At 59.5% G+C, this 15,000-nt stretch overlaps 1 pseudogene; it reads right to left on the bottom strand.

Moving 5' to 3' along the window:
* The window catches only part of LOC148783648 (uncharacterized), a 20,908-nt pseudogene extending 6,708 nt beyond the window's left edge, over nucleotides 1–14,200 (bottom strand).
* Nucleotides 14,201–15,000: the final 800 nt, after the last annotated feature.

Here is a 15,000-nt window from a genome sequence, read left to right as displayed (position 1 = left end):
GCCTTCAACCTTGCGTGTGGTGGTGATGCACTCCAAGATGCAACATTGTGCACTGAGGTGGTTTGGGTCGTGTTGAGGCCAAATATATGCTAGTTTGACCCCCAACAGGTGTCACTCATGAATGTCTGTTGTTTTAAGCCATGAAACATAATTGGGAAGGGTGGGAAACAGGTTGGGACGAGGCTGAGGTATGTGATTTGTGCTAGGCATGCTGCCTAGATGTGCTCTGTTAAGTCGCACAGCTCGTCGCCACGTGCATAGGAGCACACCTCGCTGCCCACCTGGCAAACTGCGTGGTTGTGCCTTGTTCGGGCAACCTGCAAGCCATCACGTCGCCGTGTGCCTAGGCGCACACGATGAAGAGCTCAACCCAAACTACGTAAGGTTGCCTTGTTCGGGCCGACCTATGGACCCTAGATGCGCTGTTCCATGACGCACACCTCAGTGCCCACCTGGCATACCTCGCCGGTGTTCTCAGCTCAGGCAACCCGTTGGCCTTCATCCCACCGAGAGCCTAGGTACACACCTCGGTGACCACCAGGCAAACTGCGTGGGTGTGCCTAGCCAGTCAGCCCGTACTCCTTCGCGATGCCTTTTGCCTAGCGGCACACCTTGGTGCCCTTCAGGCAAACTGCGTGGGTGTGCCTTGATGGGGCAACCCGTATGCCTCCGTGGCACGGAAGGCAAACTGCGTGGGTGTGCCTTGATGGGGCAACCCGTATGCCTCCGTGGCACCTTGTGCCTAAGCACACACCGCGGATCCCTCAACCCATACTGCAATGTTGTGCCTTACGTCAGTAGACTTGTGGTCCCTCGTTGCGTTGCGCCGAGGCAAACAGCTTAGTGCTCACCTCGCATACTGCATGGGTGTGCATTGCCTCGGCTGACTTGTATGCCGTGGACGCATTGTGCCCAGGCGCTGTGCGTAGTGCTCACCACCCATGCCGATTGGGTGTTCTCATCTCGGGCAACCTGGAGCCCATTGTTGCGTTCTGCCTAGCGACACACCATAGTGCACACATGGCATACTGCTTGGGTGTGCTTAGCTCGGCGACCGGCAGGCCCTCCCGACGTCGTGTACCTAGGTTCACACCTCGGTGTCCACCAGGCAAACTGTGCAGGTCTGCCTTGCTCGGGCTACTCGAATGCCATCTTGGCACCGTGTGCCTAGGTGCACACCATGGAGCTTTCAACCCATCTTGCGTGGGTTTGCCTAGCTCGTTCGTCCCACCTGCCCTCTAGGCTCCCTGCCTTCAACCTTGCGTGTGGTGGTGATGCACTCCAGGATGCAACATTGTGCACTGAGGTGGCTTGGGTCGTGTTGAGGCCAAATGTATGCTAGTTTGACCCCCACCAGAAGTCACTCAGGAATGTCTGGTGTTTTAAGCTATGAAACATAATTGGGAAGGGTGGGCAACAGGTTGGGACGAGGCTGAGGTATGTGATTTGAGCTAGGCGTGCTGCCAATGCGTGGGTGTGTCCTTCTCTTGCTTACCTGTGGACCCTCGATGCGCTCTGTCAAGTCGCACAGCTCGTCGCCACGTGCATAAGAGCACACCTCGCTGCCCCCCTGGCAAACTGCGTGGTTGTGCCTTGCTCGGGCAAACCTCAAGCCATCACGTCGCCGTGTGCCTAGGCACACACGATGAAGCCCTCAACCTAAACTTCGTGGGGTTGCCTTGTTCGGGCTGACCTATGGACCCTAGATGCGCTGTTCCATGACGCACACCTCAGTGCCCACCTGGCATACCTCGCGGGTGTTTTCAGCTCAGGCAACCCGTTGGCCTTCATCCCACCGAGGGCCTAGGCACACACCTCGGTGACCACCAGGCATACTGAGTGGGTGTGCCTGGCCGGTCAGCCCGTACTCCTTCGCGATGCCTTTTGCCTTGGCGCACACCTTGGTGCCCACCTGGCGAACTGCGTGGGTGAGCCTTGCTGGGGCAACCCGTATGCCTCCGCGGCACCCTGTGCCTAGGCACACACCACGGATCCCTCAACCCATACTGCAATGTTGTGCCTCACGTCAGCAGACTTGTGGTCCCTCGATGCGTTGCGCCAAGGCAAACAGCTTAGTGCTCACCACGCATACTGCCTGGGTGTGCCTTGCCTCGGCTGACTTGTATGCCGGGTACGCATTGTGCCCAGGCGCTCGGCTCGGTGCTCACCACCCATACCGAGCGGGTGTTCTCATCTCGGGCAACCTGGAGCCCATCGTTGCGTTGTGCCTAGCCACACACCTTAGTGCACACATGGCATACTGCTTGGGTGTGCTTAGCTCGGCGACCGGCAGGCCCTCTCGATGCCGTGTACCTAGGTGCACACCTCGGTGTCCACCAGGCAAACTGTGCAGGTGTGCCTTGCTCGGGCTACGCGAATGCCATCTTGGCACCGTGTGCCTAGGTGCACACCATGGAGCTTTCAACCCATCTTGCGTGGGTTTGCCTAGCTCGTTCGTCCCACCTGCCCTCTAGGCTCCCTGCCTTCAACCTTGCGTGTGGTGGTGATGCACTCCAGGATGCAACATTGTGCACTGAGGTGGCTTGGGTCGTGTTGAGGCCAAATGTATGCTAGTTTGACCCCCACCAGAAGTCACTCAGGAATGTCTGGTGTTTTAAGCTATGAAACATAATTGGGAAGGGTGGGCAACAGGTTGGGACGAGGCTGAGGTATGTGATTTGAGCTAGGCGTGCTGCCAATGCGTGGGTGTGTCCTTCTCTGGCTTACCTGTGGACCCTCGATGCGCTCTGTCAAGTCGCACAGCTCGTCCCCACGTGCATAAGAGCACACCTCGCTGCCCCCCTGGCAAACTGCGTGGTTGTGCCTTGCTCGGGCAAACTTCAAGCCATCACGTCGCCGTGTGCCTAGGCACACACGATGAAGCCCCCAACCTAAACTTCGTGGGGTTGCCTTGTTCGGGCTGACCTATGGACCCTAGATGCGCTGTTCCATGACGCACACCTCAGTGCCCACCTGGCATACCTCGCGGGTGTTTTCAGCTCAGGCAACCCGTTGGCCTTCATCCCACCGAGGGCCTAGGCACACACCTCGGTGACCACCAGGCATACTGAGTGGGTGTGCCTGGCCGGTCAGCCCGTACTCCTTCGCGATGCCTTTTGCCTTGGCGCACACCTTGGTGCCCACCTGGCGAACTGCGTGGGTGAGCCTTGCTGGGGCAACCCGTATGCCTCCGCGGCACCCTGTGCCTAGGCACACACCACGGATCCCTCAACCCATACTGCAATGTTGTGCCTCACGTCAGCAGACTTGTGGTCCCTCGATGCGTTGCGCCAAGGCAAACAGCTTAGTGCTCACCACGCCTACTGCCTGGGTGTGCCTTGCCTCGGCTGACTTGTATGCCGGGTACGCATTGTGCCCAGGCGCTCGGCTCGGTGCTCACCACCCATACCGAGCGGGTGTTCTCATCTCGGGCAACCTGGAGCCCATCGTTGCGTTGTGCCTAGCCACACACCTTAGTGCACACATGGCATACTGCTTGGGTGTGCTTAGCTCGGCGACCGGCAGGCCCTCTCGATGCCGTGTACCTAGGTGCACACCTCGGTGTCCACCAGGCAAACTGTGCAGGTGTGCCTTGCTCGGGCTACGCGAATGCCATCTTGGCACCGTGTGCCTAGGTGCACACCATGGAGCTTTCAACCCATCTTGCGTGGGTTTGCCTAGCTCGTTCGTCCCACCTGCCCTCTAGGCTCCCTGCCTTCAACCTTGCGTGTGGTGGTGATGCACTCCAGGATGCAACATTGTGCACTGAGGTGGCTTGGGTCGTGTTGAGGCCAAATGTATGCTAGTTTGACCCCCACCAGAAGTCACTCAGGAATGTCTGGTGTTTTAAGCTATGAAACATAATTGGGAAGGGTGGGCAACAGGTTGGGACGAGGCTGAGGTATGTGATTTGAGCTAGGCGTGCTGCCAATGCGTGGGTGTGTCCTTCTCTGGCTTACCTGTGGACCCTCGATGCGCTCTGTCAAGTCGCACAGCTCGTCCCCACGTGCATAAGAGCACACCTCGCTGCCCCCCTGGCAAACTGCGTGGTTGTGCCTTGCTCGGGCAAACTTCAAGCCATCACGTCGCCGTGTGCCTAGGCACACACGATGAAGCCCCCAACCTAAACTTCGTGGGGTTGCCTTGTTCGGGCTGACCTATGGACCCTAGATGCGCTGTCCCATGACGCACACCTCAGTGCCCACCTGGCATACCTCGCGGGTGTTTTCAGCTCAGGCAACCCGTTGGCCTTCATCCCACCGAGGGCCTAGGCACACACCTCGGTGACCACCAGGCATACTGAGTGGGTGTGCCTGGCCGGTCAGCCCGTACTCCTTCGCGATGCCTTTTGCCTTGGCGCACACCTTGGTGCCCACCTGGCGAACTGCGTGGGTGAGCCTTGCTGGGGCAACCCGTATGCCTCCGCGGCACCCTGTGCCTAGGCACACACCACGGATCCCTCAACCCATACTGCAATGTTGTGCCTCACGTCAGCAGACTTGTGGTCCCTCGATGCGTTGCGCCAAGGCAAACAGCTTAGTGCTCACCACGCATACTGCCTGGGTGTGCCTTGCCTCGGCTGACTTGTATGCCGGGTACGCATTGTGCCCAGGCGCTCGGCTCGGTGCTCACCACCCATACCGAGCGGGTGTTCTCATCTCGGGCAACCTGGAGCCCATCGTTGCGTTGTGCCTAGCCACACACCTTAGTGCACACATGGCATACTGCTTGGGTGTGCTTAGCTCGGCGACCGGCAGGCCCTCTCGATGCCGTGTACCTAGGTGCACACCTCGGTGTCCACCAGGCAAACTGTGCAGGTGTGCCTTGCTCGGGCTACGCGAATGCCATCTTGGCACCGTGTGCCTAGGTGCACACCATGGAGCTTTCAACCCATCTTGCGTGGGTTTGCCTAGCTCGTTCGTCCCACCTGCCCTCTAGGCTCCCTGCCTTCAACCTTGCGTGTGGTGGTGATGCACTCCAGGATGCAACATTGTGCACTGAGGTGGCTTGGGTCTTGTTGAGGCCAAATGTATGCTAGTTTGACCCCCACCAGAAGTCACTCAGGAAAGTCTGGCGTTTTAAGCTATGAAACATAATTGGGAAGGGTGGGCAACAGGTTGGGACGAGGCTGAGGTATGTGATTTGAGCTAGGCGTGCTGCCAATGCGTGGGTGTGTCCTTCTCTGGCTTACCTGTGGACCCTCGATGCGCTCTGTCAAGTCGCACAGCTCGTCCCCACGTGCATAAGAGCACACCTCGCTGCCCCCCTGGCAAACTGCGTGGTTGTGCCTTGCTCGCGCAAACTTCAAGCCATCACGTCGCCGTGTGCCTAGGCACACACGATGAAGCCCCCAACCTAAACTTCGTGGGGTTGCCTTGTTCGGGCTGACCTATGGACCCTAGATGCGCTGTTCCATGACGCACACCTCAGTGCCCACCTGGCATACCTCGCGGGTGTTTTCAGCTCAGGCAACCCGTTGGCCTTCATCCCACCGAGGGCCTAGGCACACACCTCGGTGACCACCAGGCATACTGAGTGGGTGTGCCTGGCCGGTCAGCCCGTACTCCTTCGCGATGCCTATTGCCTTGGCGCACACCTTGGTGCCCACCTGGCGAACTGCGTGGGTGAGCCTTGCTGGGGCAACCCGTATGCCTCCGCGGCACCCTGTGCCTAGGCACACACCACGGATCCCTCAACCCATACTGCAATGTTGTGCCTCACGTCAGCAGACTTGTGGTCCCTCGATGCGTTGCGCCAAGGCAAACAGCTTAGTGCTCACCACGCATACTGCCTGGGTGTGCCTTGCCTCGGCTGACTTGTATGCCGGGTACGCATTGTGCCCAGGCGCTCGGCTCGGTGCTCACCACCCATACCGAGCGGGTGTTCTCATCTCGGGCAACCTGGAGCCCATCGTTGCGTTGTGCCTAGCCACACACCTTAGTGCACACATGGCATACTGCTTGGGTGTGCTTAGCTCGGCGACCGGCAGGCCCTCTCGATGCCGTGTACCTAGGTGCACACCTCGGTGTCCACCAGGCAAACTGTGCAGGTGTGCCTTGCTCGGGCTACGCGAATGCCATCTTGGCACCGTGTGCCTAGGTGCACACCATGGAGCTTTCAACCCATCTTGCGTGGGTTTGCCTAGCTCGTTCGTCCCACCTGCCCTCTAGGCTCCCTGCCTTCAACCTTGCGTGTGGTGGTGATGCACTCCAGGATGCAACATTGTGCACTGAGGTGGCTTGGGTCGTGTTGAGGCCAAATGTATGCTAGTTTGACCCCCACCAGAAGTCACTCAGGAAAGTCTGGTGTTTTAAGCTATGAAACATAATTGGGAAGGGTGGGCAACAGGTTGGGACGAGGCTGAGGTATGTGATTTGAGCTAGGCGTGCTGCCAAAGCGTGGGTCTGGCCCGCTCTGGCTTACCTGTGGACCCTCGATGCGCTCTGTCAAGTCGCACAGCTCGTTGCCCACCTGGCAAACTGCGTGGTTGTGCCTTGCTCGGGCAACCTGCAAGCCATCACGTCGTCGTGTGCCTAGGCGCTCACGATGAAGCCCTCCACCCAAACTTCGTGGGGTTGCCTTGTTCGGGCTGACCTATGGACCCTAGATGCGTTGTTCCATGACGCACACCTCAGTGCCCACCTGGCATACCTCGCGGGTGTTCTCAGCTCAGGCAAACCGTTGGCCTTCATCCCACCGAGGGCCTAAGCACACACCTCGGTGACCACCAGGCACACTGTGTGGGTGTGCCTAGGCGGTCAGCCCGTACTCCTTCGCGATGCCTAGGCGCACACCTTGGTGCCCACCCGGCGAATGGCGTGGGTGTGCCTTGATGGGGCAACCCGTATGCCTTTGCGGCACCTTGTGCCTCGACGCACACCGCGGATCCCTCAACCCACACAGCAATGTTGTGCCTTACGTCAGCAGACTTGTGGTCCTTCGATGCGTTGCGCCGAGGCAAACAGCTTAGTGCTCACCACGCATACTGCATGGGTTTGCCTTGCCTCGGCTGACTCTTATGCCGTGGACGCATTGTGCCCAGGCGCTCGGCTTTAGTGCTCACCACCCATACCGAGCGGGTGTTCTCATCTCGAGCAACCTGGATCCCTTCGTTGCGTTGTGCCTAGCCACACACCTTAGTGCACACATGGCATACTGCTTGGGTGTGCTTAGCTCGGCGACCGGCAGGCCCTCCCGATGCCGTGTACCTAGGTGCACACCTCGGTGTCCACCAGGCAAACTGTGCAGGTGTGCCTTGCTCGGGCTACGCGAATGCCATCTTGGCACCGTGTGCCTAGGTGCACACCATGGAGCCTTCAACCCATGTTGCGTTGGTTTGCCTAGCCCGTTCGTCCCACCCCCCCTCGAGGCTCCCTGCCTTCAACCTTGCTTGTGGTGGTGATGCACTCCAGGATGCAACGTTGTGCACTGAGTTGGCTTGGGTCGTGTTGAGGCCAAACGTATGCTAGTTTGACCCCCAACGGGTGTCACTCAGGAATGTCTGGTGTTTTAAGCCGTGAAACATAATTGGGAAGGGTGGGCAAACAGGTTGGGACGAGGCTGAGGTATGTGATTTGTGCTTGGCGTGCTGCCAAAGCATGGGTGCGGCCTGCTTTGGCTTTACCGTGGACCCACGATGCGCTCTGTCATGTCGCACAGCTCGACGCCACGTGCCTAGGAGCACACCTAGCTGCCCACCAGGCAAACTGCGTGGTTGTGCCTTGCTCGGGGAACCCGCAAGCCATCACGTCGCCGTGTGCCTAGGCGCAATGGACGAAGCCCTCAACCCATACTGCGTGGGGTTGCCTTGTTCGGGCTGACCCGTGGACCCTAGATGCCTTGTTCCATGGCTCACACCTCGGTGCTCTCCTGGCATACCTCGCGGGTGTTCCCAGCTCAGGCAAACCGTTGGCCTTCATCCCACCGAGGGCCTAGGCACACACCACGGTGACCACCAGGCACACTGCGTGGGTGTGCCTAGGCGGTCAGCCCGTACTCCTTCGCGATGCCTAGGCGCACACCTTGGTGCCCACCTGGCGAATGGCGTGGGTGTGCCTTCATGGGGCAACCCGTATGCCTCCGCCGCACCTTGTGCCTCGGCGCACACCGCGGATCCCTCGACCCATACTGCAATGCTGTGCCTCACGTCAGCAGACTTGTGGTCCCTCGATGCGTTGCGCCGAGGCAAACAGCTTAGTGCTCACCACACGTACTGCATGGGTGTGCCTTGCCTCGGCTGACTTGTATGCCGTGGACGCATTGTGCCCAGGCGCTCGGCTCAGTGCTCACCACCCATACCGAGCGGGTGTTCTCATCTCGGGCAACCTGGAGCCCATCGTTCCGTTGTGCCTAGCCACACACCTTAGTCCACACATGGCATACTTGCTTGGGTGTGCTTAGCTCGGCGACCGGCAGGCCCTCTCGATGCCGTGTACCTAGGTGCACACCTCGGTGTACACCAGGCAAACTGTGCAGGTGTGCCTTGCTCTGGCTACGCGAACGCCATCTTGGCACCGTGTGCCTAGGTGCACACCATGGAGCCTTCAACCCATGTTGCGTTGGTTTGCCTAGCCCGTTCGTCCCACCCCCCCTCGAGGCTCCCTGCCTTCAACCTTGCTTGTGGTGGTGATGCACTCCAGGATGCAACGTTGTGCACCGAGTTGGCTTGGGTCGTGTTGAGGCCAAACGTATGCTAGTTTGACCCCCAACGGGTGTCACTCAGGAATGCCTGGTGTTTTAAGCCATGAAACATAATTGGGAAGGGTGGGCAAACAGGTCGGGACGAGGCTGAGGTATGTGATTTGTGCTTGGCGTGCTGCCAAAGCATGGGTGCGGCCTGCTTTGGCTTTACCGTGGACCCACGATGCGCTCCGTCATGTCGCACAGCTCGACGCCACGTGCCTAGGAGCACACCTAGCTGCCCACCAGTCAAACTGCGTGGTTGTGCCTTGCTCGTGCAACCCGCAAGGCATCACGTCGCCGTGTGCCTAGTCGCACACGACGAAGCTCTCAACCCATACTGCGTGGGGTGGCCTTGTTCGGGCTGACCCGTGGACCCTAGATGCCTTGTTCCATGGCTCACACCTCGGTGCTCTCCTGGCATACCTCGCGGGTGTTCCCGGCTCAGGCAAACTGTTGGCCTTCATCCCACCGTGGGTCTAAGCACACACCTCGGTGCCCACCAGGCATACCGCGTGGGTTTTCCCAGCCGGTCAGCCCGTACTATCGCGACGCCTTTTGCCTTTGCGAACACCTCGGTGCCCAATTGGCAAACTTCGTGGGTGTGTCTTGATGGGGCATCCCGTGTGCCTTCGCGGCACCGTGTGCCTTGGCCCACACAGCGGAGCCCTCAACCCATACTGCAATGTTGTGCCTTACCTCAGCAGACTTGTGGTCCCTCGATGCGTTGTGCCGAGGCAAACAGCTTAGTGCTCACAACGCATACTGCGCGGGTGTGCCTTGCCTCGGCTGACTTGTGGACCGTCAACGCGTTGGGCACAAGCGCCGAGCTAAGTGTTCACCACCCATACCGCGCGGGAGTTCTTATCTCGGGCAACCTGGAGCCTATTGTTGCGTTGTGCCTAGCCACACACCATAGTTCACACGTCTTACTGCTTGGGTGTGTTTAGCTCGGCGACCGGCAGGCCCTCTCGATGCCGTGTACCTAGGTGCACACCTCGTTGTCCACCAGGCAAACTGTGCAGGTGTGCCTTGCTCGGGCTACGCGAATGCCATCGTGGCACCGTTTGCCTAGGTGCACACCATGGAGCCTTCAACCCATGTTGCGTGGGTTTGCCTAGCTCGTTCATCCTACCTGCCATCGAGGCTCCCTGCCTTCAACCTTGCGCGTGGTGGTGATGCACTGTATGATGCAATATTGTGCACTGAAGTGGCTTGGGTAGTGATGAGGCCAACTGTATGCCAGTATGACCCCCAACAGGTGTCACTCAGGAATATCTGGTGCTTTAAGCCATGAAACATAATTGGGAAGGGTGGGAAACAGGTTGGGACGAGGCTGAGGTATGTGATTTGTGCTAGGCATGCTGCGAAAGCGTGGTTGTGGCCTGTTTTGGCTTGACCGTGGACCCACGATGCGCTCTGTCATGTCGCACAGCTCGACGCCACGTGCCTAGGAGCACACCTAGCTGCCCACCAGGAAAACTGCGTGGTTGTGCCTTGCTCGGGCAAGCCGCAAGCCATCACGTCGCCGTGTGCCTAGGCTTACACGACGAGGCCCACAACCCGTACTGCGTTGGGTTGCCTTGCTCTGGCCGACCCATGCACCCTAGACGCGCTATGCCGTGGCGCACACCTCGTTGCCCGGGTGGCATACCTCGCGGGTGTTCCCAGCTCAGGCAACCCGTTGGCCTTCATCCCACCGTGGGCGTAGGCACACACCTCGGTGCCCACCATGCATACTGCGTGGGTGTGCCTAGCCGGTCAGCCCGTACTCCTTCGCGATGCCATATGCCTAGGCGCACACCTCGGTGCCCACCTGGCAAACTGCGTGGGTGTGTCTTGATAGGGCAACCCCTACGCCTCCGCGGCACCGTGTGCCTAGGCGCACACCGCGGAGCCCTCAACCCATACTGCAATGTTGTGCCTTACCACGGCAGACTTGTGGTCCCTCGATGCATTGTGTCGAGTCAAACAGCTTATTGATCACCACGCATACTGCACGTGTGTGCCTCGCCTCGGTTGACTTGTGGACCGTCGACGCTTTGTGCCTAGTCGCACAACTTAGTGCTCACCACCCATACCGCGCGGGTGTTCCCTGCTCTGGCAAGCTCGAGCCCATTGTTGCGTTGTGCCTAGCCACACGCCTTGGTGCACACATGTCATACTCCTTGGGTGTGCTTAGCTCGGCGACCGGCAGGTCCTCGCCATGTCGTGTACCTAGGTGCACAGCTCGGTGTCCGGTAAACTGGGCAGGTGCGCCTTACTCGGGCCACGCGTTTGCCATCGTGGCGCCTTGTGCCTAGGTGCACACAATGGAGCCCTCATCCCATGCTGCGTGGGTTTTGCCTAGCTCGTTCATCCCACCGGCCCTCGAGGTTCCTTGCCTTCAACCTTGCGTGTGGTGGTGATGCACTCTAGGATGCAACATTGTTCACTGAAGCGGCTTGGGTCGTGATGTGGCCAAATGTATGCTAGTTTGACCCCCAACAGGTGTCCCTCAGGAATGTCTGGTGTTTTAAGCCATGAAACATTATTGGGAAGGGTGGGAAACGACAGGTTGGGACGAGGCTGAGGTATGTGATTTGCGCTAGGCTTGATGCTAAAGCGTGGGTGTGGCCTGCTCTGGCTTACCCGTGGACCCTCTATGCGCTCTGTCATGTCGCACAGCTCGACCCCAAGTGCCTTAGGAGAAAACCTCGCTGCCCACCAGGCAAACTGCGTGGTTGTGCCTTTCTCGGGCAACCCGCAAGCCATCACGTCGCCGTGTGCCTAGGCGTACACGACGAAGCCCTCAACCCATACTGCGTTGGGTTGCCTTGCTCTGGCCGACCCATGCACCCTAGACGCGCTATTCCATGGCGCACACCTCGGTGCCCACGTGGCATACCTCGCGGGTGTTCCCAGCGCAGGCAACCCGTTGGCCTTCATCCCACCTCGGGCCTAGGCACCCACCTCGGTTCCGACCAGGCATACTGCGTGGGTGTGCCTAGCGGGTCAGCCCGTACTCCTTCGCGACGCCCTTTGCCTAGGCGCACACCTCGGTGCCCACCTGGCAAACTGCGCGGGTGTGTCTTGATAGGGCGACCCGTACGCCTCCGCGGCACCGTGTGCCTATGCGCACACCGCGGAGCCCTCAACCCATACTGCAATGTTGTGCCTTACCTCGGCAGATTTGTGGTCCCTCCATGCATTGTGCCGAGGCAAACAGCTTATTGCTCACCACGCATACTGCACGTGTGTGCCTCGCCTCGGCTGACTTGTGGACCGTCGACCCATTTTACCTAGGCGCACATGTTAGTGCTCACCACCCATACCGCGCGGGTGTTCCCAGCTCCGGCAACCTGGAGCCCATTGTTGCGTTGTGCATAGGCACACCGCTTGGTGCACACATGGCATACTGCTTGGGTGTGCCTTGCTCGGCGCCCGATAGGCCCTCGCGATGCCGTGTACTTAGGTGCACACCTCCGTGCCCACCAGGCAAACTGTGCTGTTGTGCCTTGCTCGGGCTACGAGTAGAGGCCAACGTGGCACAGTGTGCCCAGGTGCACACCATGGAGCCCTCAACCCATGCTGCGTGGGTTTGCCTTGCTCATTCATCCCACCGGCCCTCGAGGGTTCCCTGCCTTCAACCTTGAGTGTGGTGGTGATGCACCCTAGGATGCAACATTATGCACTGAAGTGGCTGGGGTCGTGATGAGGCCAAATGTATGCCAGTTTGACCCCCCAACAGGTATTGCTCAGGAATGTCCGGTGTTTTAAGCCATGAAACATAATTGGGAAGGGTGGGCAACAGGTTGGGACGAGGCTGAGTTATGTGATTTGTGTTAGGCGTGCTGCCAAAGCGTGGTTGTGGGCTGCTCTGGCTTACCCGTGGACCCTCGATGCGCTCAGTCAAGTCGCACAGCTCGACGCCACGTGCCTAGGAGCACACCTCGCTACCCACCAGGCAAACTGCGTGGTTTGGCCTTGCTCGGGCAACCCGCAAGCCATCACGTCGCCGTGGTGCCTAGGCGCACACGACGAAGCTCTCAACCCATACTGCGTGGGGTTGCCTTGCTCGGGCTGACCCGTGGACCCTAGATGCGCTGTTCCAAGGCGCACACCTCGGTGCCCACCTGGCATTCCTCGTGGGTGTTCCCAGCTCAGGCAACCCGTTGGCCTTCATCCCACCGTGGGCCTAGGCACGCACCTCGGTGCCCACCAGGCATACTGCGTGGGTGTGCCTAGCCGGTCAGCCCGTTCTCCTTCGCGACCCCGTTTGCCTAGGCGCATACCTCGGTGTCCACCTTGCAAACTGCGTGGGTGTGACTTGATGGGGCAACCCTCACGCCTCCGCGGCGCCGTGGTCCTAGGCGCACACCGCGGAGCCCTCATCCCATACTCCAATGGTTTTCCTTACCTCGGCTGACTTGTGGTCCCTCGATGCGTTGTGCCGAGGCACATAACTTAGTGCTCACGACGCATACTGCACGGGTGTGCCTCGTCTCGGCGTACTTGTGGACCGTTGATGCATTGTGCCTAGGCGCACAGCTTAATGCTCGCCACCCATACCGCGCGGGTGTTCCCAGCTCGGGCAACTTGGAGGCCCTTGTTTCGTTGTGCCTAGGCACCCACCTGCGAGCACACCAGGCGTACATTTTGGGTGTCCCTATCTCGGCGACCGGCAGGGCTTCACGATGCCGTGTACCTAGGTGCACACCTCGGCGTCCACCAGCAAAACTGTGCGGGTTTGCCTTGCTCGGGCTACGCGTAGGCCAACGTGGCACCGTGTGCCTAGGTGCACACAATGGGGCCCTCAACATATGCTGCGTGGGTTTGCATTGCTCGTTCATCCCGCCGGCCCTCGAGGCTCCTTGCCTTCAACCTTTCGTGTGGTGGTGAGGCACCCAAGGATGCAACATTGTGCATTTAGGTGGTATGGGTCGTGATGAGGCCAGATGTGGGTTAGTTTGACACCCAACAGGTGTCACTCAGGAATGTCAGGTGTTTTAAGCCATGAAACATAATTGGGAAGGTTGGGCACCAGGTTGGGACGAGGCTGAGGTACGTGATTTGGGTAAGGCGTCATGCCAACGCGTCGGTGTGGGCCTGCTTTGGCTGACCCGTAGACCATCGATGTGTTCTGCCTAGTCGCACACCTCGGTGCTCGCCACCCATGCCACGTGGTTGTGCCAAGCTCGTTCAACCCGTTGGCACTCACAGCGAGGTGCCTAGGCGCGCTACTCGTTTCCCTCCAGGCTCATACTGCTTGGTTGTGCTTTTCCTGGGATGACTCGGGGACACTCCATGCGCTGTGCTTAGGCGCACACCTCTGTGCTCACCACTCAGCCGTCAACCCTTTCAGCGTGGGTGTGCCTACCCTTACTGCGTGGGTGCTTCCAGCTCGTTCAGCTCTGTAGGCACTCGTGGCGCTGTGCCTAGTTAGCCAGATAGGTGCTCACCTGGCATACTGCTTGGGTCTGCCTTTCTCGCCCACCAGTGGGCTCTCGTGACGCCGTGTGCCCAGGGGCCCTCGATCCATGGTGCGTTGGTGTGCTCTGCTCGGGCATCTCACCGGCCCTCGAGCCCCGCTGCTTTCAATCGTGCGTGTGGTGATGCGTCGTGCCTTGACGCGCACCCGGTTGCCCCCTACCCAAGACGTGTGCGTAATGCCCCGGGCACTCGCGACACCGTGCGTAGACGCGTACCTCGGTGCCCACCATCCACGCCACACATTGCACCGTGGTGTGCTCCGGGCCGTCCCATCCCACCTCGCCAGCTATTCCGATGCACTAGGACGACGCGCCCAGACCGTCTTATGGGCCAGGACGGGCAGTGCAGGAGCTTGAGTTCCAATGCTCCACCGTGTGTTTGCCCCCGGAAAGCTGATTTGGGCGCGCACGTCGTTGTGCACTGGGCATGGTGGTGTGGTGGGATGGGTTTGCCCCTTAGGAAAACATTTGTGTGCTAGTTTCGGTGGAATGGCGGCCACTCTTGAATTTCTCATGTTTTAAGCTATCAAACATACTTGGGGAGAGTCGGAACCAGGTAAACGTATGCGTCTCCCTCCCTCCCCTTGAACGCATGCAAACAATTGTAGGGAATGAAGGTCGACCTCCATGTGGATCCGATCTGCGAGGCAGCAGGATGACGGTGTGCTTCCGGGTGCGGCTAGGGAAGCTATCTCGACTGCTGTACATCCGCGTCTTAGATGCGATATACCGCCCGAAGCAGCCGGAAGAAGTCCTGCTTCCCTCCTTGACACGATCCGCTCTGGATGACGGTGGGGTGGCAGTCCCGAGGTTGCGCCGTTGCGTCCGTGGCGCAATATGGCACCATGTG

Source organism: Amborella trichopoda, chromosome 1, assembly GCF_054954075.1.
Source record: "Amborella trichopoda isolate Santa Cruz 75 chromosome 1, AtrichopodaSantaCruz75HAP2 v2.0, whole genome shotgun sequence".
Taxonomy (NCBI): Eukaryota; Viridiplantae; Streptophyta; class Magnoliopsida; order Amborellales; family Amborellaceae; genus Amborella; species Amborella trichopoda.
Note: the sequence above shows the minus strand (reverse complement) of the source record. Positions and strands in the feature narration are given on the sequence as shown.